At 39.3% G+C, this 15,625-nt stretch overlaps 1 protein-coding gene across 4 annotated transcripts in view; it reads right to left on the bottom strand.

Moving 5' to 3' along the window:
• OLA1 (Obg like ATPase 1) overlaps window positions 1–15,625 on the bottom strand; it is an 88,216-nt gene that overhangs the window by 51,357 nt on the left and 21,234 nt on the right. The window lies entirely within an intron of this gene.

Below are 15,625 nucleotides of genomic sequence, written 5' to 3'. Positions count from 1 at the left end.
TGTAATTCAACTGAGATACTCTTGAGTTATCAATAAATAATAGCATGAAAACAAAAATTAAAAATATGTCTTAGTAGCAAACTATAATTTAAAAATTTAGACCTAGTCATGAATTAATGCGCAACGTAAATTTTAGGCACTATTTAGTAACAATCCCACTGACTCTAGAAATGAGACTTTAAAACATTTTAAAGAATGAATGCTAGCTACTGTATTTTCATATGAGATCATAAAAAATAAAGCAACATCTACTACATATTTTTAGAGAGATGCAAGTCTACCACATTTTGAGACAATTCACACATCACTTTCCCCTCACATGGGGAATGTCACAATACTTACACCTCAGGACCCATGGAAAGTAAAGCTAAAAAAAACTGTCCTAATTACACAACCAGAATCATTAACAGCAGCTTCTCAATTAGCATACTGAGGGCAAATCAGATGCATTTTGCCATGTGGACATTGAAAGGTACAACATTGTTCAAAGGCAAAAATCCCAGTAAGTGTTTCTTCTTTTGGAATCTCTTTGGTTTGTCTCTATTTTTTACCTTCTCTCTCTCTGTTGATGCTAACCTGGGCCATAGCCTTAGAAGTATCGTCTCCCATTTTAACTTTTGTAGTATTCTATGCCGCTTTCTCACACACATTAAACCTTCAACTTCTGTGAATTCCATGGTCCTTATTAAATTTTTGCTCATCATATCTAGCGAATTTTCATTCTTTATCATCTGCTCCATCGCCTACCAATTGTTTTTCACATTAAATTTAAAATATTCCTCCTGATCTTCAAACATGTTTATTCTTATTTATTACAGTTAATAATAATAATATCGCCCTTCATCCAAGGACCACAGTTCAAAGTGCAAAAAATCACATAGCATAGCAACTTTCACAAATGAATCAAAAAATCACGTTGTTTTGTTTTTTTTTTTTTTAAAAACAACTCAACAGCTTTTGGAATGTTCTGGTTTTTACTTTTTAAAATATAGCAACCCTAACACAAACACACACACACACACAGCTTAAAAGGCCATAGATTATTTAATTTAGTGAATTCCTCTTTTAGGGAAGTTTTTAATGTTTGATGTTTTCCCGCGTTTTTAATATTCTGTTGGAAGCCACCCAGAGTAGGTGGGGAAATCCAGCCAGATGGGTGTGGTATTATTATTATTATTAAGCCAAAGACCTGGAAGAAGAGGAATGTTTCTGCCTAGCACCTAAATATACCGTATTTTTCGCTCTATAACACGCACCCGACCATAACACGCACGTAGTTTTTAGAGGAGGAAAATCTGTAGGCATGCCACCCGTAGGCATTTCCTCCATAACACGCACAGACATTTCCCCTTACTTTCTAGGAGGAAAAAAGTGAGTGTTATGGTGCAAAAAATACGGTATGTAATGAAAGCGCCAGGCAAGCTTCACTCTGGAGAACATTCAGGAAGCCACCACAGAAAAGGCCCATTCTCATGTTGCCACCCTCCGGATCTCTCATGGAGGCGGCACATTTTGAAGGGCATCAGATGATGATCACAGGGCCATGATCAGTTCATATGGGGAGAGGTGGTCATTGATGTATTGTGGTCCTGAGCCATTTAAGGCTTCATAGGTCAAAACCAGCCCTTTGAATTTGACCCGGAAACTAACAGCCAGTCAAGTCAGTATTGGCGTTATATGCTCAAACTGTCTTGCCCCAGTGTTAGCTGTTAGTTTTCTGTATTTACTCTTTTCATTCTTGTAATTGTGCATAAACCACCCTGGGACAATTTGGTGAAGGGTGAAATTATAAATAATAATAATAGTTATTATTATTATTACATATTTTGTTATCAATGTATTATAATAATAATTGCAGGTTATTATATTTTACTGAAATAATAACAACATTCTTAAACATTTATTTATACTAATGAACAACTGTAATAATAATTTTCTTTAACATTTGATTTATACAAATGAACTGCTAGGGTCTAGCTTAAATATGTATAGTAATCACAATGTACAATTTTAGGAGAGCTTACACTAACAAATTGCTGAAACTATTTTCTCATTTATACAAACAAAACAAAAACAACAAAAACAACCTACAGCAAGTGAAATCTTATCAGCTAACCACAGAAGAGATAATAGGCTGCAAATCCTCAGAACTTGCAACTTCTCTCTCAGATTCCATGAGTAGATGCATTCTTACCCCTTCCCCTTGCCTTTTCCATTCAACTAACACAGTCTAGCAGATTTGGTAAGAATCTTAAAAGTCCAACTCTCTGCCAGTTCAGGAAATGTACTAGTACTTCATCCTTGATCGATGGCCATCAAACCTTTCCTACATTTGGTAGCATTTCCCCACATATCCTGGAAATGTATTTTACAAACAAAAACAACATCAGATTAGCAACTACTCAAACTAATGCCACCTGGCCAACAAAAGGAGTTGCCTTGCCAGACTCCTTATGCACACAGCATATAGTGGTGGGAAAGCATCAATAGTTTGTGTCCCTTTGCCATTTGGGGACAATGTGAATGTCCAGTGAAGAGGAGAGTGTATGCATTTAGCGCTGAATTCTTGAAATCACCCACCCAGCAAAAGCAGTCACAAGCCACCAATTCAACTATCTTCCCAGAATTACCATATTTTTCCATGTATAAGACCACCCCTATTTTGGGGGACTCCAAATTCAGAAAATGGGGGAGTTGTTAAGCTTTTTTTTGAAGCTTTTTTTGGGGGAGGATTGCCCAAAGCTGTTGAGATTTGGCGGGGGTGTGTGCCGAAAGTCGCTCACCTGCCAGAACGCCACTGCCAATCTCACGCATTGCCGAAGACATCAATCATCTGTCCACTCGCCACCAATCACCCGCACAATTGCCGCCGTGGCAGCCAATCAACAACAGCCCTTGCCGCCAGTCACCTGCTCAATCACCGCTGAAAATCTCCTGCTCGTGGCTCCAACCAATCTCCTGTGCCCCCTCTGAATTATCCGTGTATAAGACAACCCCCAATTTTGAACATTCTTTTCTATTGGAAAAAACCTAGTCTTATACTCAGAAAACTACAGTATCTGCTGTTTATGAATCATATGCAAAATGCTTTACATCAAGCTTGTGTTTCTCTGTAGCCTGAGGAAGGAGGACAAGGAGGTGGCGTTATGCAGAAGGGTTGTGGCTTCATGACAAAGCAGCTGCTTCACATGCAGAAGATCCCCAACATCTCCAGGTAGGGCTGGAAAGGACTCCTGCCTGAAATCCTAGAGAGCTGCTGCCAGTCAGCTCAGACAACAATGAACTAGATGGATCAACAGGCTGACTCAATATCAGGCAGCTTATTTAAGTGTTATTTCTAGACAAAAAAATGGCTTTTTAAAAACATAGCTAAACAAGGCTGAATGACTGTAACAAGCCAGCAGTAAAGTGAAGTAAACTCTTTATTAGGAGGAGAGAACAGGATTTTCACAGCAGTGTCAGGCCTAATGAGCACAGCAACTAATCTCCAGTAGGTCTTGCCACCATGAAGCAGTTGCTGAAACAGAAGGTCCCAGCCCCTCCTCCCCAACTGCCTAAAGTCACCCCCTCTCCAGGGTTTTCCCTAAGCAATCTGAGACTGTGCTGATGAGACACAAATTTCTCCTCTGCCCTCTTCATGCCTCTCCTGGTTCTGGGAGACTAGTGGGGACAGGAGCTTGTCGCAGCAGGAGGGGGAGGCACTCCTGCTGATTCACTAGCCAAACTCATCTCCATCCAATACACAGTGTGCCACACTGGAACAGGGCAATAAGATAGTACTACCATCATACTGGGACGCAGGTGGCGCTGTGGGTAAAACCTCAGCGCCTAGGGCTTGCCGATCGCATGGTCAGCGGTTCGAATCCCCGCGGCAGGGTGAGCTCCCGTCTTTCGGTCCCAGCTCCTGCCCACCTAGCAGTTCGAAAGCACCCATAAAAAGTGCAAGTAGATAAATAGGTACCGCTTTCTAGCGGGAAGGTAAATGGCGTTTCCGTGTGCTGCTCTGGTGCCGGCTCACCAGAGCAGCTTCGTCACGCTGTCTCCAGACAGCGCTGGTCCCCGGCCTATAGAGTGAGATGGGCGCACAACCCTAGAGTCGGACACGACTGGCCTTCGGGCAGGGGTACCTTTACCTGTACCATCATATTATTACTTTATTCGTTACATTTGTAGCTCACATTCTACCAAATGTTGCTCAAGATGGCTTGATGAAGGGAACTCCATGAGTAACTGATGCACTTGCAACTTTTAGAAACAGAGCTCCAGAATATGGCCTTTAGGGTTCTGAAATTAAGAGTTTGTAAGAGGAACCATATTATAGTTCGGCACAACATCAAATGAACAGATGTACACATAATTAGAATACACATCATTCTCTAGAATACGTGTGCTGTGTAGATTGACACAGCTGCCTTCTTTTTCTTTTTTACATTTGCAGAAAAGATCTGGAAAATATTGTCTGATATGCAGAAAGCACTGCAAGAGAATGCAGAACTAATCAAGCAAATGGGTGGTGCAAACTGCATTAGGTAGGACACTGAATACTGTATCATTCATATAAGCAGTCAGTGAGTTCCATTTCTGGAAGCAAATGCTTGTCAAAACCTCTGAAGAGTAAGTTTTGTATGCTAACAGAGGAAGTCACAAACAAATTCACTGAACATTGCAACATTTTAGTACATTATTACACTTCACGCGTTTTGCATCTGTTGACATATAAAGCAGAAGTGGGGAACTGGATCTGTCCAGTAGGTCAGACTGTTATCTATCCCACCCCTTGCAAGCCAAATGTGACATAATAATGACAATAGCCAACACTTATTCACCCACACGATTTTAAATCCAACTATGCAAACAAATACACAGTCCACAGCACTGATTATTAGGTCTTGTGGGGCACTTCATAAGGGCTTCACAAAACCCAACAATCAGCTGATTGTCAGGTCTTACGGTGGCCATGTAAAGCACCCCACCAATGTTTCCGGGGTTCACACCTGGGACTTTCTGTGTGTAAAGCAGTTGCTCTTTTACTGAATTACAGCCCCAACCATATCTCAGTGGTAGACTGTTGGGTGCAATTACGGTAAACCAAAATAGGTGGCTATCAGAGCACAGGCTATCTCTGTCCAGGGATGACTGTAGAATGGCAAACCAACTGAAGCTGGAAAAAGGCACTCTGCATCACTGAAGCCACTTGAGCCTCCAGTGAGAAAACTGTTCCTTAAATATTCCCATATAAAACAGGTCAGCTACCCAATTCTTTAAATAAATAAAAAATCAAAATTATATTATGAAGTTGAAATAGCAGTTCTGTAAAAAATACAAAAGTAAACCAATACAAAACAAGAAACTGGTTTCACAGCCGTTACCACTTAAAAGAAAGTACAATTTTAAGAGACAACGCAACAAATTGTATGTTACTATAAAACTGATGTGATACAAAGAGAATACAGTGGTACCTCTGGTTACGAACTTAATCCATTCCGGAGGTGCAATCGTAACCGGAAACCGTTCTCAACCAGAGGCATGCTTTTGCTAATGGCGCCTTCGGCACGCAATTTCCACTCACATCCTGGGGCAAAAGTAGCAACCAGGAGCAACTACTTCCGGGTTAACAGAGCTCGTAACCCGATGCATACGTAACCAGAGGTACCACTGTACAAAAAATGGGTTATGAATATCAAATAAAGCCATATTTCACCAAGGTTTGCCATTCCCAGAATTGGCATAATGTGATATAAATAACAAATGGCTGCCAAATGGAGGCAAACCCCATAGGTTTAGCTGCAACCTGAGATATCTGTAATTTATTAGTCTTTTTTTTTCCAAAAATGAGGATAAAAATAACTTTATTAAACCAAATATTTAAAGAAAAATCTGAGGATTCTTTCCAGTCCTGTAATATGGTAGAACAAAAAGCTACTAACAGAAAACTTGCAAGTTGTTTACACATTAAGTGCATATTGATAAAAGACATAATTTTGGGGTTTAAAGGCACTGGTAAAACTATTACTTCAGAGATTTCCTTCATCATCTTTTCCCAAAATGTGTATACATGTTTACAACACCATCACATGTGCTAATAGCTTCCTTTTTCATTACATCCCCTCACAACACATAGGGGAAACAAGTCTATTTATATGTGCAAGGTGGACTGGAGTCAAGAACCATCAATGGGCTATTTTTAATAAGTTTTCTTGGGTATTTGCAGAGACAGATCTAAAAGCGGGGTAAGCCACATCCCCCCATGCAGACAATTATAATTCCTGTACACTTTGTACAAGCAAGTCCTGAGTTGTACACTGAGAGTACAACTCTCAAATGCAAGAGCAATATTCTGCCTCTTGGAGGACACAGTCACAAGAGAAGGAAGAAGAATTCAATGACTGAGGTTCCTGTGACCCAGACATAGAAAGCACAAGTGTTCTTCCTGTTTAGGCTCAAAATTCCTAAGCAAGTCCCTATTGAAACCATGGAACCATGCCTAATGTATGAAAGGAAGAAATTATGTGAACATCTATAAAGGCCATCTTTATCTAACTAGGTGCAAGAACACCTTCCAACAACTATTCAAGGAAATCATTACAGATTTTAATAAACCAAATAAGCAACTCAATTCCATTTGATCTGAAATCCCAGCTTTGCATGTAAGTCTGCCTCAAAAGAGTACTCTTGTAGTTCGTTTGACCCCTAACAGATAGCAAATTCCCTTTATTGCATCGTTGCCAGGAGCAAACATTTCTAGCATCCCACCTCACACCGTCTCCAGTTTGTCTTCATCACTTTACTCCTTTGATCTTGATAAAATGTTGAGAACCAGTCTCAATGACTGTGCATTCCTCCTCCTTTCCTTGCCCAATTCATGATTCACCTAAGCAGAACTTTTAAATAACCACAAATATTCAGCAGCAACACTTTCTTTAAACGGAGTTCTTTCCTTACTCTATGCAGCTTTATTCAGGGCCTTTTTCCCATCCTTAAGGACCACACCTCACCAACAGCACTTTTTTTCTTAATCACAGGCTGAATTTTCTCTTTCTGCACTATAGTAAAAGCACCATGATCTTCTAAGACATTCTTAGCAGTCTACCTTGCTTCTCCCCACCCCCATATTTTAGTATGGCAAAATCTATCTACATTTTGTATGCACACTTTAAATTATAAGTTGCCTTCAGATATATTCTACAATATGCACACTCTTCTGCCATTTCTTACACCGTCCATATGACAATTATTTCAAAACATCCAGAGATTTTGCCAGTGCTTATGTTATACCTGTCAAGATCTGATGACTCTATGTTATGTATTCCTCTGAACAGAACCACTACACTTAGTTACAGGCTATCATCAACCAATTCATTCTCTTGCTAAAATCAAGTCATCCAATTACTCCTTGACTAATCAAGGCTGTTTTGGCTTTTTCTTTTTTCAAAAGGTACTCAACAGCATAAACAGTTCACTTACAAGAAATGGAAAGGGGCTAATCAGCAGAATTATTGTTTTGCTGCTACAATTTGCAGTATTTAAATGCAGTTGCTGATTGGACTGAAAGTTTTATGATACAGCACAGGAAACTAGTTTGACTTAAATATGAAGGAGCCTGTGCTTTGTCTACTGTGGAAAGTAATGCAAAAAACTAAAATAATATGTGCACCAATTCACTTTTGATATTTATGTCTCTAAGCAAACATGGAATAAATACCGTACTTTTAGCACCATAGGACGCACCGGACAATAGGACGCACCTTGTTTTAGAGGGGGGAGAACAAGAAAAAAAATTCTCCCCCTCTCTGCCCAGCACCCCTTCATTTTTGAAGGGGAAAAAGTGCGTCCTATAGAGCGAAAAATACGGTAACTGTTATGGTCCAACAGACAGATCTGCTCTTTCACATTTTTCTAAACATGTCCCTTTTACCTACCAATTTGCTTATTTCACTTTTATACTTTCATTAGAAAGAAACGGGTCTCTTTATTTTGATACATTCTGTAGATGAAAAAATACTAATTCAGCTACAAAACATTAGCCTGTAATGTAAGTATACTGTACCTTCTATATATACCTTGGGAAAGCTCAGCAACATAGGAGCCAACACCTAGGGGCCATGGGGGCTTGATCCCCCAATAAAATGTTTGAGGGGACTGGGCCCCCACAAAGGTGATGAGCATTCCCATTCAAATTGTGTGTGTCCATTGCCTCATGTGATGCAGGGGTGAGGCTTACCTGGGCCACCACAATATTTTTCTCAAGTTGGCACCCCTGCTTAGCAAGCATGAGGGATGAATTGCTCTCTGACAAACAAATGACCTGTAAACTGTGGCTATTGATGCAGAGGCATAAGAGTTGGCTGGCTGGATATTTGGACTCTCACAGAAGGAGAAATGTGAAAATAAAACCACAAGGTGGGATCCACAGGCAATCAAGCAGATCTCTATTTGCACAGGAAGGATTTCCTGGCTTCTATTCTATTCTATTCCCCATCCCCCCAAAGACACCCCACCTAAAATGGTGTAGGATGGGCTACAGGGGGCTGTAGAAAAATGGGAAAACTGGAGGAATTTGGCAATCCTGTACTGTGCAAGAGCAAGTGCTATTCTGATCATGCAAAAGACATCTAGATCCAAGCAGCATTCGAATTAGCCCGGCTCCAGTCGCATTTTGCAACTGGCAACCGGCCTTTCAGGTGTCACCCTTGGTGCCTAGCATCTCCACCTGCCTGGCTGCAGTCAGCTGGTCTGCCGGCCACAGTGGCAGCAAAAGACACACATCTTTTGCTGCAGCGCTATCCCTGCCAAACAGCTCTTCACCGCTCTGCCAGGTGAATCAGGTGTTTGGCAGGGTACAGAGGTAGCGAAAGCCTCTTTTTCCTACAGTGCTACCCTGCTGACCACCTGATTCACCAGCAGCAGCAACAACAACAAAAGGTCCCTAGACGTTTTGTTTTGGTGCCCACAACCTAGGTCCCAGGAGCCACATGGTTCCTAGCATTCCTACCCCAATTTCTAACATTGGATTCAAGACCTGGAAAGTATTTATGCAAGTTCTTTGCTCTTGCTTCAACTCTCTGCCAAAAAAAGAGAAAAGCTCATTCTTGGTTTAGTCAGGTAATACGCAGAAAACACTGGCTGAGTGACCTGAACTACTTTCCCAGCATTTCTGTCCATTTTTGCTTTGGCTTCCTCTTGATAAAGCCAAAGTTATTCCCCCTAACTCATCAGTAATTAGGGCAAGATAAAACACTGGCTCCTCAGTCAAATTCCTGGTATTATGATGCACCCGTTCAATAAACTTTTTAAAACCTGCTCAAAACTTTCAATTGAAAGGAGGGACATGCCTTCTCTCAGCCTAACACACTATCTTCCCAGAATTGTTCCATAAAAGTACAGAATCTGAGACCAGAATAAACTTCGTGGGAGATAATATTGTGAAGCCAGAGTGGAAGTCTAGCTTTGATTCCATGACAATAAATTTCTATGTAAAGAGGATAACACATAAACATATGCTGAAAAAATTAAAAGTCAATTTATGCAATCTCTACTTGAGCATATTGTAAGAATGAACATTTTTTTCAGCTAGAGGCATGCATGTCAACAAGCTAAATATATAGCTGAAAAAGAAAATTCTCTTGACAAATGCCTTCGGGAGAATAATTTTTCAAATACTTTATAACTTTGGTTCTACAGTGCTTCATAAAACACTAACTAGTTGTAATCATTTGCAGTGTAATTGTGGACATTTATATGCTTTTCTTATGCACAGAACATAGCTATTAAGAGCTGAATGGTGACGGTGAAGTATAGGTTAGATTGGGTGAAATTAAAGCAAATTACTCAGGGATGTGGAATTCTGAAAATAGAAACAGTCAATGATTTGCAACCCTCTTGATGATCAGCTTCATAGAACCCTAAATGGCAAGAACTTACATATTTTAAAGTTAACTAGATTTTTTTTCAATATTATGTATAAATATAGCTTAAATGGAAGTACTCAGTGACTTTGGAAATAATCATTTTGTTTGATTTACAAGTCCTGTTTAGAGTTTGTGCCACTAAAGCATATTTTAATTCTCAGTTTTTCACTGGTTCTAATGAACTAGGAACTTACAGTGTGTGCAACTTTATATATATATATATATATATATATATATATATATATATATATATGCGCACACACACACACATACACACACAGAGAGAGAGAGAGAGAGAGAGAGAGAGAGAGAGATTATTCTAATGTTAACTGAAATTCTATTAGATTGTAAAAACATTTAGGGAGGATCAAGGGACCCAGCCAGTGACAAATAAGAAACACACAAGGACTAGGACAAAGGCTCTGAAGTGCTTCCAAGTAAACATGTACTGTATAGGTTTGAGTGACAGCAATGCTAGCTTACTCACCCACCCAATCTACCATCATCTTGCAAGGATCAGAGAGGATCTCTTTGTCCCAATTCCCCCTACCTTTATGAACTGTAAGACTAATCATATGCAAGTACTAAATTTATGTCAGAAATGCACTGCTGGTGAATGGGAAAAGCCTAGTCATCATGATAACTAACCCAGTTGTTCTCAAACCAGGGCAAGGCTATAAGATAAAAATGCCTTCCTAATATGAAGTGGGGCACTAGCACAGGAGAACAATTTAGACCATGTGTGTATAAGTCAGAAGGAGAGCCAGGATTTGCCAAAGTGTGTTCTCCAACCTCATTGGGATCATGGGCCTCTAATGGTCATTAGTTCAATTATCTCATATTGGAGATGAAGCAATAAGGCAGGGCACAGGAGCTATGTAGGGGGTAAAGTAGAGAAAGTAGAGTAACTGGATAATAATACCTGATTATGGGGAAGGGTTATCTAGCCATTTAGAAACAGGGCACAAATTGAGTAAATTCTGCAATCGTTGCAGGTGCATAGACGTTGCATAGTGATCTGCTATGGAAGAGGAGCACTCAACTGTGCAGATGCTAACAGTGGTATTTTCTTTTTAAGAAAGGGTGATGAGAACTAAGAAATATGATTTTCTTGCTGCTGAAACATCTGAAAAGGTTGATCCGGTCAATAGTGAATGGCCTAGCAAATTCAAGCAGTCTCAACCAGAACTACAGTTTTTGCATGTTGCGATTAACTAGTTATCAACTTTGCGGACTAAATGGGACTGTTGAGAGCATGATTGGAATCTGCCAATTAATCTGTAAAGGGAGATTTTGAAGTCTGGAAGATGCTTGCTTGGATCTTAAAATGTGAACAGCAAAAAGCTAACGGAAGAAAACTTTTCTATCTTTTCCTCACCCCTGTGGTTCCCAAGTCTCCTGAAAAGTATCGGTGGGGAGGCAGGATCTGCTACAGCCCCAGTAGGTATCTCAATTTGGGCAACTACCCACTCTCCCCAGCAGCAATCCGTCCATGACTGATCAAACACATTGTTCATGGTGGGCTTTCCTCAGATTAGGGAAATTAAGTACAAGTTGTAATATTACGATAAAATATACAGAAAATTGCCAAGATGCCAAAGAAACTTACATACATCATCACCTTCTGTTAGTAATAGCATTATGTAACCATTTTGTTCTTTGTGTTTGTATTTTGGAAACAAAATTTTTAAAATAAAATAAAAGGTTGCTTGAAGCAGAGAAGAAGGGAAACTTTCTTTCCATAAATTTATTTCCTTCCCATATTGTAGGATCCGTCACTATCTTTAATATCATTGTGAATTGGCATCCTTTATATATAGATTTTATTTTGTTTCAGATTTCATGTCCTGTTTTTAATACCTCATTGTCTGAATTTACACTTGTAAACTACCCAGAAAACAAGTGTTCTTGGACAATATATAAATTAAATAAATAAGTGAATGTTAGCAAGTCAGCTGTGTAAGGAACATAGGTCCATCCTTCCTGATAACAGCAAACTGGGGGCTTTGCTAGCTGAGGTTCTTAGCTTCTCCATCTTGAACAACAAGATGCCAAATAACCAAAAACGTTTAAATCCTTGCTCAAGACCCCAACTCAATTGTAGTCTACTTCTTCATAAGCAGAATGTAACCAGCATATTTCCTTGAAGGCCCAAGAACAATTGGGATTTGCTTGGTAACAGGGTTCATTCTAAATATTGTGTAGATCCTGAGTTACAATAAAATCACATTTTAGTAGTATTACAATTTTTTTAAAAAAAATGTGATTATGAATACCCCACCCAATGCACACACCATATTCCCTTCATTCATTTAAAAGAGAGGGAGAGATTTTTGCCCAAATGGATGCTAGAAGACCGTATTTCCACTTCTATCCACTTTACATGCCACATCCATCATGGAGCAAATTTCTGTCTTTAAAAAGGCTTCCAGATAAAGCAGTTATGTTCTCCCCCATTTAGTTGACTATATTTTTACAAGCACCAGACTAACAAACTAAGATTGAGAAGCCATCTCATGCATATTGCTGTTGTCCCACATCACTCAGAACAAACCTTTTTAGATCGTTAACTACCACAGGAGTGCTGATTACACAGGCACCAGCAATTTCCTAACCAATGACCACCTGAACAATGATGTGTTCAGCTTCTCAGACCCTGAAGCCTTTCAAAGGTGAATCATTTCACAGTTTGGAACTAGATCGCCATAGCAACTTCCCTTTGAGGGTTTTAGAATCACCATCCAGTAATTCTATGATCATCAAGCTCGACCATTCCCAATGGTTCTTTTCACAGCAGATGGAAAAGGAAGCCTTGAAATTTTACAGTCTATTTCAAGCAATTCATCTGGCAGCCTATTAGAATTCAAAATATTTCGACCTTCAATCACAAAGCATGTTATCTGAAGCTGTGGTGATCTCAAGTCAAGACAAGCAGACATTTTAGTCTAATCATCCATGATGAGAAGAGACTGACAAAAAAAACTCTTAATTCAACCACCATCAAAATGCTTATTTTAACTGCATGCAAGTCTTTCAACAGGCAATGAAAACACACCATGCACCATTTTTATCACAATCATCTGTTCAAGGGAAATATGAATTCTGAATACTGACATGCATCTCTGCACTCTAAGCCTGCTTCTGTAAATGTTTCTTACAAACAGTAAAAAGGCTGTATTCATACTTTAAAAACAAATGCATAGAAGCAAATAAATGAAAATTTCTATATACTAGATTTGGCTTAAAGCACTTAAAAAGAATTGAAATTATCAGTAAAATTCTGAAGGAGTTTGAATGCGTGCCAGTAAAGTTTGTAGATTAAAGCATTAATAATGTTCCTAAGGCATTCCTCATATTAGTTTGCTTCTGAAAAGCAACATTTTTTTCTCTTAAGTACTGCAGCTATTAATTACTAAAGCATTAAATGTGGTAGGTGGCACATTCTTAACATTTTAGTCCAACTTTAATAAAATCTACACAATAAACTTCACCAGATTTTGCTTAATTATTGAGAAATCTGCATTTACTGCTTAATAAAAAGATAGTTTTAAATTTTTAAATGTTTAAATCTAAGTAAAATATGCCAAGGACAAATTAAGAGAGATTCAAGTCCTAATATTTTTTTAAACAAATACAACAATAAACTATAAAATATAATTACCCAGACTGAATAAGACAAAAAAGAGGTTTAACCAGTAACTGCCAATAAAATGAAATTGGTCTGTTTCTAATTATTAGCTTATGTTTGGACTAATATGCATTTGATCTGCATCTGTGTCTAAAACCCATATTAATCTGCACTGCAAACAGACTTGGGCTGGTTCAAACAACCATTCAAGGCTTCATAAGCACAGTTTGTTTATCTTACTCAGATTTAATAAATCTAAAGGGAAGCTAAAGTAGTTTAACCACATGGGTCATGCCATGGTTTATTAAGTTGGGTGTGACCACCTAGGCTAAGCATGACTCTCTTGCAACTCCCCATTTCTCTTCTCACTGTGCACCAGCATCTGAACCAAGATCTAAGATGGCACTAAGCCCGGATTCACAATTATTTCCATAATGAGCAACTCTGGCTTAATGTTTGTCAGTTAATGAACCAGGCAAATAAGCCATATTTATGAAGCCTGGAATGACAGTTTGAACCAGGCCCTAGACTCACTTTGATGCTATATTTTCTATGTGAGCCAGGCTGTGTTATATATGGCAAAAATGATCTGATTTTTCATATAGAATTTTCATATGAAGTTCCAGAGGTTGCCTATTATAGATCCTTGATGTGGAAATTCCCTGTAAAACCACATGTAGTTACTGTGACATACAAATACTTTTGTATCATGGGCACAATTGTGGAAATTATAAGCAGTGTTCATTCTTTCCTTACTGCTCTTGATTTGTTTTGGAGTTTAAAACCATAAGCCCAGGCTCAGATGACATATGTGATGTGGTTTGCTGCTCCTGGCATGGCTAGGAGCAGAGAAGAAATGAAGCAATGACTTTTGAGAAGAATTCACCAATACACTTCCCATTCATATTAACAATAGTTAAACATTAACTATGGTTTAACATGATGTGTGAACACAGTCAGCACACCTTATTCCCTTTTGTTTTATACTGTATATAGAAATCCATTTTTGCTTAATATATGAAGCAGAATAAAGGTAAAGGTAAAGGGACCCCTGACCATTAGGTCCAGTCGTGGCCAGCTCTGGGGTTGCAGCGCTCATCTTGCTTTATTGGCCGAGGGAGCCAGCGTACAGCTTCCGGGTCATGTGGCCAGCATGGCTAAGCCGCTTCTGGCAAACCAGAGCAGCGCACGGAAACGCCTTTTACCTTCCCGCCAGAGCGGTATCTATTTATCTACTTGCACTTTGACGTGCTTTCGAACTGCTAGGTTGGCAGGAGCTGGGACTGAGCAACGGGAGCTCACCCCGTCGTGGGGATTGGAACCACCAACCTTTGGATCGGCAAGTCCTAGGCTCTGTGGTTTAAACCACAGCGCCACCCGCGTCCTATCAAGCAGATAGGATGAACCAAAAGGTCAAGAGCACAAACAGAACTGTGTTCAATAGGCCACAACTTTACAGAGGCACTCCAATATTGAAGACAGTCTGTAACTGCCAAGTCACCTATTAGGAAACCCAGGAGAAGGTACCATTTTTTTGTTTACCTCTTCTGCAACCACCTAAATCTCACTGATGTGCTAAGACAGCCTCAACAATCCAGAAAGCTATTACAATTATTTCAAAACATACAGTAATGGAAGAATAATGAAAACAATATTCACTAGTTAATTAATAGTTAACTTCACTTAGCAGAGGGCCAATGATGTTATAAAATATATGGATATTTTCAATTTCCAAATGGACAGAATTTCGCTTATGGGAAATCTACCTGGGAATTGAGACTTGGGCTGCAACCCTAAATCCCCTTACCTGGGAGTAAGCTCCAATTAATTCAGTAGGACTTACTTCTGAGTAGACATAGTTAGGAATGTACTGTTGATCTTTGAACTGCCTATTGTATAAGAAACTATGGAAGAACCAGACAATGTGCTGCTAGGATAGAATTTCTGGGGTAAAACATCACCAGCAACAACACTCACAAGAAGAAGAAGAAGAAGAGTTTGGATTTGATATCCCGCCTTTCACTCCCTTTAAGGAGTCTCAAAGCGGCTAACATTCTCCTTTCCCTTCCTCCCCCACAACAAACACTCT

Source organism: Podarcis raffonei, chromosome 1 (genome assembly GCF_027172205.1).
Source record: "Podarcis raffonei isolate rPodRaf1 chromosome 1, rPodRaf1.pri, whole genome shotgun sequence".
Classification (NCBI taxonomy): Eukaryota; Metazoa; Chordata; class Lepidosauria; order Squamata; family Lacertidae; genus Podarcis; species Podarcis raffonei.
The sequence above is the reverse complement of the archived record's forward strand: the minus strand, read 5'-3'. Positions and strand labels throughout refer to the sequence as shown.